Consider the following 13568-nt stretch of genomic DNA (forward strand, 5'->3'; position numbering starts at 1 on the left):
ATTTGTGCAAAATTTCTTCTAAATCGAGCAATAAATACGCTGTACTTTGTTTACAAAAATACATGGACAGACGGACGGACGGACATGCATAAATCGACTCAGAATGTAATTCTATGCAGATCATTAAAAGGAACTATGGATCTATCTCGTTTCCTTTTGCCTGGTACAAACAAATGCACAAAGACATAATACCTTGACCACCTTATGATGTAGGGTATAATAACTTCTATGACTTCTATAGACTTGATGGAATGGACCGATATTTTTCATTATTACACCTGACCAAGCCACGATTTTTAAATGTCGACCTTTTTTGAGGGGGAATTACAAAGAGGGGTGAAACGATATTGTCCATATTCGAACTCAATTATAGTTTGATAATAATATTACGATGTTTCAAATCGAATACTCCCTTCGAGAGTTATCGTACGCACCAATCAGCCAGACAGACGGGCGGATGGACGGGCGTACATTGCTAGATCGACTCCAAATGTCCTGAAACGGATTTGGTCCAAAGAGACCTAGGGTCTAAAACCGTTATTAACACATTTTGGCCGTATCAAATGATACATACCCTCTCTAGCCATATGGCTGAGGGTATAAAAATGTATAAATATCGACATCTCCACCATATTGACTGATTTTCGGCATTTATTTATATTTTTGTATCGATTTGGTCTCAGCTTTCAGTATAGCGACCAAGTCGATTTTCGGTGTTTTAAATGTTTCAGTCGTGTTTTCCTAATTAATTTAATCCATTTTGGCAAATATTCCAACAAACAATAGATTTGATGGTTGTATAACAGCACTGATATTTTGATACACCATCTAGTTTTGCCAAAACATGCAATTTCGAAGCATCTCATCACTTTTCACATTTATGTGTGTAGGTATGTGTGTTTATTCTCATCATCATAATCCTTCCAATTAAAATGTTATTTTCGAAAATGATACAAAACAAAGTTTTAAGGTAGCAACTCAACGACGATAATAATTATCCTTGATTCTTTCGACTTTATCCTTTGAATTGTCTCGTCTCTATCTCTGAGTGTGTGTGTATGTAAATTTTTAAAAATAACACACAACTGACACTTGAACATTTGCCTTTGTGTAATTGAAGCGGTCACTTCCTTTTTGTCTCGTTCGTATCCCTTTCGTTCATATCCCTCGTTCGCATTCAAAACCCTTTTCATTCACACACACACTAGCTCTCTGGCTACACTTGGAGGTTTCTCTTGTTTTTGTTTTTGTTTAGTAAATAAAAGCTGTTAACTACTTAGAGCAGGACAACAGAGAGAAATAAAAATAATAAAGGAGCAAAAAAACAAAACAAAACAAGATAAAAATAAAACAAAAGAAACAAAACTAAACAATAGATTTGTTGAGGACAGTAATGCAACACATAAACAAATGCTTGTGTGCATCAATGTGAGCTAGTGTGTGTGTAGGTGTGTAGGAGTGTGGGCGTGCGTGCCTGAAAGGACACATAAATAAATATCCCTTTTTGTCTTCCTGGAAAATTGTGGAAATTGCGTTGGAGGGCATGCATGTATGTGTGTGTGTGGTTTGTTGGTACAAAACCCATACACTCACACACATCCACACATCAACAAAACCGAAACCAAACAAAAACAAAACGCAATATAAATGTCCTTACAACCCATACATCCTTTCGGGGCATTACATTTGTGTTGGTTTCCGTATTATTTACTGTCATTTGGCCTCCTCTTCTGTTTAGATTGTTTACCGAAAAAACAAAACAAAACACGAAACCCTTTCAATGAAAAGTCATTGCTGATGTTAGCTGCACTGTGGTATGTTTTCAGGACGAAGCAGGACATTTGCATATTATCTCGGAAATTTAAATTGAAACTTTAGACTTATGAATATGGAGGGTAAATATTATTCTAATGGGAACTCTATTGAAACAATGTTTTGGAAACATGTCCACTTGAACCAAAAACAGGGTGAGATAAAAAAACAGCAACAAAGTCAAACGCCATAATTTTTATACCCTCCACCATACTATGGAGGGTATATTAACTTTGTCATTCCATTTGTACCTCCTCGAAATACTCATGTCAGACCCAACAAGGTATATATATTCTTGATCAGCGTAAAATTCTAGTCGATTTAGCGATGTCCGTCTGTCTGTGTGTCTGTCTGTCTGTTGTAATCACGCTATCGAACAAATTGAGACAGGAGGCTAAAATTATGTTCGTAAATGGGCCATGTAGGCCCACGTTTTCATACAGCACCCATATAACAGTACCTCCCGGTATTCGGTATTCAAAGGAATTGTTTCAAATTTGGTATTTGAAGTTCGAAATGGATACTACAGCCTATGACAGAAAATTGTCTGTGCACGGACCTCCAAATATTTGGTATTTTAATGATTTTAGCGTCATTATTGACCGGAGTAGTCATGTATTTAGAGTTCGTAATGGGAATTACAGTCTGTGACAGAAAATTGTCTATGCAGACCCAGGTCTTCGTATTGGCCCCATATATCAGTTCATCCCTCTCTTCGGTATTTTGACGAGTTTAGGTACAATACTCACCAAAATAGTTTGAGATGTCGTATTGCAAGTTCGTAATGCATACTACAGCCTGTGACAGAAAATTGTCTATGCAAGTCCAGGTCATCGTATAGCTCCGATATAATGGTACCTCCCTATATACGGTATTATGATATCCACCATTTATTTCAAGTTTCGAATTTGAATATGGTAATGAAGTATGACAAACAATGCGTATGTGAGTCCACGTAGTATAGACCCCAGTATAACGACTATATTCGGTATTTTTAAGATTTTAAATGAATTTTTAACGAATTCTATTTTTTGAAAATTTCCAAATTCGTTCCAAATGGTGGAGAATATTCAAAGTTAGGCCCGGCCGAACTTACTGCTTTTTAACTTTAATTTTCTTAATTTTATTGAATGTAAGCAAAAAATGTCGGAAATATCATCATCAAATTTTAGAATAAGTTGAGATTTATTCGAATTGGTCACCTTTGGCACGAATTATAGCCTTCAAACGGCCAATGAAACCGTCACACGCTGCCCGAATGTTATTCTGCGGTATTCTGGTCCATTACCGGCGAATATTCCTCCAGAATATTTTCGCGATGATATTCGGCATTTATTCTGATGCTACGCTCGATTAATACGAGCGGACAGCGACCATCGGCTGTTACGGCTGTCCACACCATTACCATGGCCGGCGCTCGAGTTCTGGTGGCCAACCGAAGGTGCACATTTTCATCTGACCTCTTTGGCAAGTAAACACGATCGTTTTGTTTGTTTACAAACTGTTGGACAATAAATGTTTTCTCATCGGAGAAAACCAAAATTCGGCAGTTCACCACTTTCGGCCAAGCGAAGCAACTCTTTAGCTCTTTTGAGTCTATTTTCATGCTGTTGTAGTGTAAGTTCTTGGACTTTTTGGAATTTCAATGGCTTTACCCGGAGCTCATTTTTCAATATTTGACGAATGGAATATTGCGATATGTTCAGCTCTCGGGCCATTTATCGGCCACTGTGACGCGGGTTTCGATCAAGTCGCTTCTTTACTTTTCGAACCATTCTGGCTGATGTAGCTGTTTTCTTTCGTCCACTTCCTTAACGTCGGGCTACGCTACCACTATCACGGTGACGAGCGTTGGTACGAGACACAAAAGATTTATTCACATTTAAATGCTGGAGTGCTCTAACACAAAGAAGTCCCACTATCACGCTAGAATTCAATCACGAATAACCTTTTTCCTTGAAAATTCTTACCAAAATGCTTTTGTACGCTTGTAAACAACATAATGAGCTGTCACTGGAATAATTTTAACAGCTGTCGGACCAGTGGCTTAGAAATGACAGCAGTCTGAAGTTGGTTGCAGTTTTTTTCATCTCACCCTGTACGTTAAAGGCCACTTGGAACCGATCTACCGATATCCTTTTGTCTATGTTAATTAAAGAGTAAAGTAATTGATTGACTTAACGATTCATAAGCTCTTGGTCCTAAGCGGTCAAAAAAGGCTGGATTTTTGGAAATTCGTACTAGAACGGTACGAAAATTATTAAAAGATACTACATATATAGTACCCTTTGTATTTGAGGAAGCAGTGGAGCTAGAAGTTTTAAAAAGCCTTCATCAGACGAAAGGGCTGAAGCTGGAATCTAGAAATATAGGGTAAGAATCGCTCTTGTTTTTATACCCTTCACCAAAGTATGGAGGGTATATTAAATTTATCATTCCATTTGTAACACCTCGAAATACACATTTTAGACCCTGCAAAGTACATATATTCTTGATTAGCATAAAATTCTATGTCGATTTAGCGATGTCCGTCCGTCTTTCCGTCTGTGGAAATCACTCCAGCTTCCGAACGAATTGAAGTAGATTGATAATTTTTTCCTAAAATGTATGTTATGTCTGTAGGACTTTTGGTATAGAAAATGGGCCATGTAGGTCCACGTTTTGGTATAGCCCCCATATAACTGTACCTCTCGATATGCGGTATTTTGATGATTTTAGCGACATTATTTACCGGAATTGTTTAAAATTTTATATTTGAAATTCGTAATAGATACTTCATCACAAACCAGAAAATGGGCCATGTAGGTCCACGTCTTCGTATAGCCCCCATATAACGGTACCTCCCGATATTGGGTATTTTGATGATTTTAGCGACATTATTTACCGGAATTGTTTCAAATTTGGTATTTGAAGTTTGCAATGGATACTACATCCTATGACAGAAATGAGCCATGTCGATCCACGTCTTCGTATAGCCCCCATATAACGGTACCCCCAATATTCGGAATTTTTATGAATTTAGCGACATTATTTACCGGAATTGTTTCAAATTTGGTACTTGAAGTTCGTAATAGATACTACATCCTAAGACAGACAATGAACCATGTAGGTCCACGCCTTCGTATAGCCTCCATACAACGGTACCTCCCGATATTGGGTATTTTGATGATTTTAGAGATATTATTCCCCGGAATTGTTTCAAATTTGGTATTTAAAGTTCGTAATGGATACTACAGCCTAAGACAGGAAATTGTCTGTGCAGGTCCACCTCTTCGTAAAGCCCCCATATAACGGTACCTCCCGATATTCGGTATTTTGATGATTTTAGGGACATTTTTTTACAAGAATTTTTTCAAATTTGATATTTGAAGTTCGTAATGGATACTACAGCCTACGACAGAAAATTGTCTGTGCAGGTTCACGTCTTCGTATAGCCCCCATATAACGATACTTCCCGATATTCGGTATTTTGATTTTATCGACATTATAACCGATTTTTTTTAAGTTTCTCATTTTAATGTTGTAATGGCTTATGACAAATGTTACCTACGCAAATGTCACCTACGCAGGTTCATGTCGTCGTATAGACCCTAATATAATAGATACATTCGGTATTTTTAAGATTTTAATAGAAGTTTTAACGGATTTATTTTTTTTTTTTTTTTTGTTTTTGAGAATTGCCAAATTCGTGGAGGGTATTCAAAGTTCGGGTCGACGGAACTTACAGCTTGTTTACTTGTTTTTTTTTTATCATGAATGTTTAAAGGGTCACCATTTTCAACCACCGCAATATTTTACAGATGGTGACTTGTTTTGAACTATTTTCGAGAAAAATACAAAAAAAAATTAAAAATTGTGACCATTGACCGCAAGAGACAAATCTCTACTCCAAAAAATTCGCATTTGTTGGAAATTTTTGATTTTGGAGTCCGTCACCTTTTGTTTAAATGGTATTTATGCATTATTCTAATTTTTTTGAAAGTCATAATATTGGCTTCATATGACTACTTATATGCCCGATAGACATTTAAAACTGCAAATTAATAATCCCCCAAAATCCCTGTTCTATTTTCACACAAAAACTCACGTGTTGCATTCCGTTGTTTTGGGGGTTTTATCTATTGCTTTTTCTATGGGATTTACTTTTTAGTTGTTGATGACTGTTGTACAACATTTCATTCTATTATCCTGTGAACTGCCTTTTTCCTCTACCATTATTGTTGCTATTGTTTTGTTCACTCTCTGTGCTCTTGCCCGCCATTCGGCCTCTTGTGGACATTGTTTTGGATTTTCCATGGCATTGTCGGCTGCTCGAGTATTATGGCGGGATTTTCTATTGTTGTTTCAGTTGTTATTTTAATAACACCTAATGTCATGGTGGCAGGCAGACAGAGCAATAGACGAACAGAGAGACAGATAGCCAGTGTTCCTCCCATTAACATGATTTTTGTGTGTGAATTAAAATAATTTCTTTGTTGTTGTAGATGTTAAATACGTGATGTGGCTGTACTAAGTCCTTGAGACCCATGCATATGTGCAGTGTTATCGAAGGGGAGGTGGGAGGTGCGGAAGAATGACCATAGTTGTGGTCGCCTATTGTCTGTTTTCAAAAAAGAGGAGTTTTGTTCGGTTGTGGTAGAATAGGATGAGTATTAGCATAATATATTCTGCAATGCAGGATGTTTCGACCTCATAGATTTCAGAAAAATAGTGTCTAGGTTTTAAAAAAGGGATCTGATCCCATGTCCGACATAAAGATATATAGTCTACGTAGTAATATGGCTGAGAGTATAAAAAAAAGTAAAAAAATATATAAGTTCCGGCCGGCCCGAACTTTGAAGACCCTCCACCAATTTGAACGAACTTGGCAATTTTCAAAAAAAAAAAATCCGTTAAAAATTTTGCGTAAATCTTAAAAAAACCGAATGTAGCCGTTATATTAGGGTCTACACAAAGACGTGGACCTGCATCATAAAAATCATCAAAATACCGAATTTAGGAAGGTACTATTATAAGGGGCTATCCCAAAAAGTGGACCTGCACAGACAATTTTCTGTCATAGACTGTGGTACCCATTACCAACTTCTAATATCAAATTTGAAAAAATTCTGGTAAAAAATGTCCCTAAAATCATCAAAATACTGAATATAGGGAGGTACCGTTATATGGGGGCTTTACGAAGACGTGGACCTGCACAGACAATTTTCTGTCTTCGGCTGTAGTATCCATTACGAACTTCAAATACAAAATTTGAAATAGTTCCGGAAAATAATGTAGCTAAAATCATCAAAATACCGAAGATCGGGAGGTATCGCTATATGGGGACTAAAAGAAAACGTGGACTTGAACAGACAATTTTCCGTCATAGGCTTTTGAATCCGTTACCAACTTTAAATGCTAAATTTGAAACGATTCCGGGGAGGAATGTCGCTAAAATCATCAAAAAACGGAATATCGGGAGGTACCGTTATATGGGGCTAAAAGAAGACGTTGACCTGCACAGACAATTTTCTGTCCCGGGCTGTAGTATCCATTACGATCTTTAAATGCTAAATTTGAAACAATTTCGGTGAATAATGTCGCTAAAATTATCAAAATACCGAAGATCGGGAGGTACCACTATATGGTGGCTATAAGAAGACGTGGACCTGCACAGACAATTTTCTGTCTCCGGCTGTAGTATCCATTACGAACTCCAAATACCAAATTTAAAGCAATTCCGGTAAATAATGTCGCAAAAATCATCAAAAATACCGAATATCGGGAGGTACCGTAGTATCCAATACGAACTTCAAATATTAAATTTGAAACAATTCTGGTAAATAATGTCGCTAAAATCATAAAAATACCGAAGATCGGGAGGTACCGCTTATGGGGGCTATACCAAAACGAAGACGTATATGGTCCATTTTCAATACCAATACCGACAAAGAATTTTATCGTGATCAAAAATATATATACTTTCAGGGGTCTAAAATGTATATTTCGAGGTGTTACAAACGGAATGACAAACATAATATACCCTCCATACTATGGTGGAGGGTATAAAAACTAGATTTCAAGATTTCTGATACTTTTCCAAAATATTTTTCGTTACATCCTAATAAACCAAATTCGTCATAGAGTTTAGAATGCAGTAGTATTCTTACATTCCTTGGGCCATTGTTGCTGTGGTGGCTAAAGTTTAATCTGTTCCTTGGCAGGGATTGTTATAACCGACAATCCTTTGAACTTTTTTAATTGTCTCTGATCCTTGATGCTCAAAAAAGAAAACACAACTATTCCTCACACACACCTTGCCCATTAGCACATTTCCATAGAAAGACACAATAATATTCTCCCACGCCAACTGCACTTCACCTTTGACCTCAAATGTGAGAATGTGTCTATGAGTGTGTGTGAGTCTGTCAAGAGTTCAGGAAGAGAAGTTAAGGTTGGATATCCTTTGTTTCATCTTTTTTATTTTACTTCAGTTTATTTTTTTTTCTTTGAAATCCTTGAGGTAATTATTTCCAACTGTAAGTGCATGAATGTGACATTCATACTCTCTCTCTCTCTCTCTCTCTCCCTCTCCGTTTTTTTTTTTTTTTTTTCAATTTACATTTTAAGGATGTTACATAATTTTTTTCCCTTTTTTTGACACAGACAGATAATTGTAACGTATTTTCCAACAAAATTTCCCAACCATTTAAATATTGTGTTTGTGTGTCTGTTTTCCTCATCTCTAACATGAAACACATTGAATTTGAAATTTTCAATTTCTAATATTTTTTTTTCCATTTTGTCGCCTCACCAGCAACAACGACATGTGTTGAACTCATTCGATTTAAAATTTTGTAGATTTTCTATAACAACAGGAAATATAGAATTTTTTTGTGGTTCGAATTCACTTGTCTTGTTCTGTAATATTTATTTTTGGTATTTGAGTTTGTATGATTGCATAGGTATCTTGGATACCATCCATTGAAATATGAATAGTCTATTTATTTAAATGTTATGTCATCTATTTTAAATCTGTGAGAAAAAATAATTTGAAACATAAAGCACCTGGCATTAGGAGCTTGGGTTACATGCTCCATTTTTATACCGTACACTACATTGCGGTAACACAGAGAATGAAGCGAGTTAGACCCATATTTTGATGATCTGCATAGAATAACATTCTGAGTCGATGTATGCATGCCCGTAGGTCTGTCCATGTATTTTTTAAACAAAGTACAGGTCGCAAGGCCTCAGATAGATAGAGCTCACATATATACAGGATGAGTTTCAAAAAAAAAAAAAAAAAAAAAAAAAAAAAAAACAAAGTCAAGCCCCATATTTTTACATCTTCTTTAAATTTTATTGAATGAAAGCAAAAATTGTCGGAATAGCATCAAATTTTAGAATAAGTTTAGATTTGTTTGAATTGGTCACCTTTGGCACGAATTATGGCCTTCAAACGGCCAACGAAACCGTTACACGCTGACCAAATGTTGTTCTGCGGTATTTTGGACCATTCCCGGCTAACCTCTTACTTGAAGTGATCGACACTTTGGAATTTTTTAGTGCCAACCTTGCTTTCCAAAATCCTCTACACACAATAGTCTAACGGATTGGTATCCGCAGATTTTGGTGGCCATTGTGCGCTGGAAATTAAGCGAGGAACCTCATTTTGCAACCATTCTTGGATGGCGCGTGCTGAGTGGAATGTCCAGAGTCTGCGGCTAAAATGTTTGCGTGTTCAAGGCTTTAATACACCTTCCAGAATATTTTCGCGATAATATTCGGCATTTATTCTAATGCCACGGTCGATTAATACGAGCGGAGAGCGACCATAGGCTGTTATGGTGGCCGAAACCATCAACATGGACGCCACTTGAGTTCTGATGGCCAACCGAAGGTGGACATTTTCAGCTTACCCCTTTGGCAAGTAAACACGATCATTTTGTTTGCTTAAAAAACTGCTGGACGACGAATGTTTTCTCATCGGAGAAAACCAAATTCGGCAGTTCACCACTTTCGGCCAAGCGAAGCAGCTTTTTAGCTCTTTTGAGTCTATTTTCTTTCTGTTGCGGTGTAAGTTCTTGCACCTTTTGGAATTTCAATGGCTTTACCCCGAGCTCATTTTTCAATATTTGCCGAATGGAATATTGCGATATGTTCAGCTTACGAGACATTTTTTAGCGATGTGGTGGGTATCATCATAGGTTATTGTAAGGTGAGGGCTATGACCTTGAAATGGGACAGCGACGACATTGACTACTGTAGGATCTGTCAAGATGAAGAAGAAATCGAGACAGTCGAACACTTGATCTGCCACTGCCCAGCACTCATCAATGTAAGACACAGACTGGTGGAAGAACTAGTATCACATGATCTGTCTTCTTTTTCTAACACTGACCCTATAGCAATCCTGCAATTAGCCAGAAGATTCAAGTGGCTAAAGACGACACGGCAAATTCCTTAGCCGTAGATCACACTCTATAACTCTATCTCTTATCTTCACCTCTTCTATCAACCACTTCTTCTTCGTTTCTTAATATTCTTCTAGGATGAGCACAACGGACCTATAGGTCTCCGAGTGGAGTGGTTGCCATATGGTAACCGCGCGTCCTTTAACCTAACCTAGTACTATTTAGTACTTTTCATGCACATAAGTACAAATTTTGAAAGATCATACCCCAATCCCACATTTCCGAAAATACACTCCATCAGAGACGCTCAGTCCAAATTTAAGAGTTCTAGCACTAGTTCTTCCTCAAAAACAAAGGGTACCATATTTAGTACCTTTTAATAGTACCAATTTCGAAAAACTCAGCCTTATTTGACCCCTTCGGACCAAGAATGTACCTCACCCAAAATGTCAAGATTTTTGCTTCATCTGTTTCGTCTGGGCGTTGATGAATCTTTAAGTCAGTCAGTCAGTCAATTAATTTTTATAATCTCCACCACAGTATGGAGGGTATATTAAAATTGTCATTCCCTTTCTAACACCTCGAAATATACATTTTGGACCCCATAAAGTGTATATATTCTTGATCAGCATAACATTTTATGTCGATTTATTTATCTCCGTCCGTCTGACCGTCTGTCCGTCTGTGGAAATCACTCTAGCTTCCGAACGAAATGAAGTAGGTTGATAAAATTTTGCTAAAATGTGTATTATGTTTGCAGGACTTTTGGTATTGAAAATGGGCCATGTAGGTTCACGTCTTCGTATAGCCCCCATATAACGCTACCTCCCGATATTCGGTATTTTGATGATTTTAGCGACATTATTAACCGGAATTATTTAAAATTTGGTATTTGAAGTTCATAATAGATACTACAGCATAAAACAGAAAATGGGCAGTGTAGGTCCACGTCTTCGTATAGCCTCCATATAACGATACCCACCGATATTCGGTATTTTGATGATTTTAGCGACATTATTTACCGGAATTGTTTCAATATTTGTATTTGAAGTTCGTAATGGATATAACATCCTAAGACCAAAAATGAGCCATGTAGGTCCACGTCTTCGTATAGCCCCCATATAACGGTACCTCCCGATATTGGATATTTTGATGATTTTAGAGACTTTATTTACCGGAACTCTTTCAAATTTAGTATTTGAACTTCGTAATGAATACTACAGCCTATGGCGGAAAATTGTCTGTGCAGGTCCACGTCTTCGTATAGCCCCCATATAACGGTACCCCGGGATATTCAGTATTTTGATTTGATTATTTCAAATTTTGTATTTGAAGTTCGTATACTACAGCCTATGACAGAAAATTGTCTGGGCAGGTTCATTTATAACCCCCATGGTACCTCCCTATATTCGGTATTTTGACGATTTTAGCTACATTATAAACATATTTTTTTTTAGTTTCGCATTTCAATATTGTAATAGCCTATGACAAAAGTTCCCTATGCAGGTCCAAGTCGTCGTATAGACACTTATATACGGCTACATTCGGTATTTTTTTAAATTTTAACAGAATTTTTAACGGATTTTATTTATCGGAAAATTGTTAAATTTGTACCAAATGGTGAAGGGTATTCAAAGTTCGGCCCGGCCGAACTTACAGCTTTTTTACTTGTTTTTTATTAATATATATTAAATTTCCAATAAAACTCCTTTAAATTCAGGTTCTCGAAATATTTTAGCTTTTAAAGCCTTCAATTCAAAATAATCTTTTTAACGAGGCTCTCTTTAAGTAGTACAAAATTCCTACTGTATTTCTTCAAAATTACTTAAACAATTTTAAACAATTTATTTATAGCAAATTCCCATGTTTTCCACTTTTCTTCAATTTCTTTTAAATTTTCAGCGTGTGTGGTCCTGTCGTCCTGTATCAAGCCAGCAGCCATCCAGCATTCATGGACATCCTTAACATATCGCCAAGCAGCCAATGCCAATGCTTACAAATTAATTGAATGTCATTTAAAATTATTATTTATATGTTTCACATCGTTTTATCTCTGCATCTCTGTCTCTCACTCTTTCTCGTTCTCGGTCTGGTGGCTGGATGATGACTGGCAGGATAGTTGCTTGGCTGGCTGTCTGTCTGTCTGGTAGCATCAAAAGTGTTTGCATTTGTCTGTCCAGTAAATTGAGCCGTATTAATTTGGCATTCTTAACCATTAATCCATTTTAATTTATTCCTCGCTCGCCGAATCAGCCCAACAACAGCAGCAACAACAACAACGACAACAGTAAAACCAATAACAACAAACAATTCACCAATACAAATAATTTAAACTAAAAGACAGCAAATATTCCTGTTAATAATAAAATGAATTTATTTTTACGTGCACTGATCGATTCCCCGGCAGTGGCGAAAGTGGGGGCCGAGGGGAGGAGACGCCACGGGGAATGCAACACATCACCCGCGAACACGAACCGAAAGTAAAATATTTGCATATCAAACCGCGTATGAGAGAAAATCGGAAAGAAATAACTGAAGTTGGTGATATGGAATTTAATATGACCTACACACTTACTTGGATGCAGGCTGTCCTGGATAATATTTTAAATTTAAAATCTGCCATGTTTTGTCCAACATGTTTTTTAACAATCTATTTCTACAATCTAACAACCTCCATAATTTTGACTTATACTCAAAATTATCTGTAAATCTGTAAATTATCAAAAATCTGTAAATTTTTAACAGAAAATCCTTGAAAATTATTCCCACAAATCCATAATTTCGACCAGTAAGTCCTTAAAAAATACGCTTCTACGAGATGAAATTTTCTAAATAATATTTGTTTGCGTCAAGACGAACCCTATTGAAATTGGTGAAAATCGGTCTAAATTTAGATATAGCTCCCATATATATCTTCATTCGGTTTTAGGTGTCTTCTGCACCAAATAGCTAATATCAGTCCAAATGTTGTGAATTTTGCTACATCTGACCCAATTCAGCCTACAAGCATGTGCTTCAAATTTTGTGAAAATCGGTTGAGATATAGCTATAGCTCCCATATATATCTTCATCCGATTTTAGGTTACTTCTGCACCAAATGGCTAATATCAGTCCAACTGACCGAATTCAGCCTACAAGCATCTGCTTCAATTTTGGTGAAAATCGGTTCAGATATAGCTATAGCTTCCATATATATGTTTCATACGATTTGGTGTTTAAGTCCTTCACATTCGTAATATGCACTCCACGAGACTGATATTTTGCACCAGATATCAGATACAGCCCAGCAATTCATGATTCAAATTTTATCAAGATCGATTCCGATTTGGATATAGCTCCCATACATATATTCATCCGATT

This window comes from Musca domestica, unplaced genomic scaffold, assembly GCF_030504385.1.
Source record: "Musca domestica strain aabys unplaced genomic scaffold, Musca_domestica.polishedcontigs.V.1.1 1, whole genome shotgun sequence".
In the NCBI taxonomy this organism is placed as follows: Eukaryota; Metazoa; Arthropoda; class Insecta; order Diptera; family Muscidae; genus Musca; species Musca domestica.